Source organism: Antrostomus carolinensis, unplaced genomic scaffold (genome assembly GCF_000700745.2).
Source record: "Antrostomus carolinensis isolate BGI_N321 unplaced genomic scaffold, ASM70074v2 scaffold27456, whole genome shotgun sequence".
Classification (NCBI taxonomy): Eukaryota; Metazoa; Chordata; class Aves; order Caprimulgiformes; family Caprimulgidae; genus Antrostomus; species Antrostomus carolinensis.
This window is the reverse complement of record NW_010322993.1, coordinates 6,458-6,666: the sequence shown is the minus strand read 5'-3', so window position 1 is coordinate 6,666 and position 209 is coordinate 6,458.

Genomic DNA, 209 nt, shown 5'->3' with positions numbered 1-209 from the left:
ACAAGCCATGTCTCCTCCACGTTGACACCAAGTTGAAGGCGTTTCCTTTCCATTTCAGTTCTCGTGTTGTGGCGTTTTAGGACCTGAAGATTTTGGGAATGGTTCCCACTTCCAGGAGCTGCACCCGGGGACACCCTGGCCGCGGGCGTGCTGCGCCCGGGACGGGTTCCTGCAGGTGGGGGAGCAGATGGGCTGGGGGGGGTGGCGGG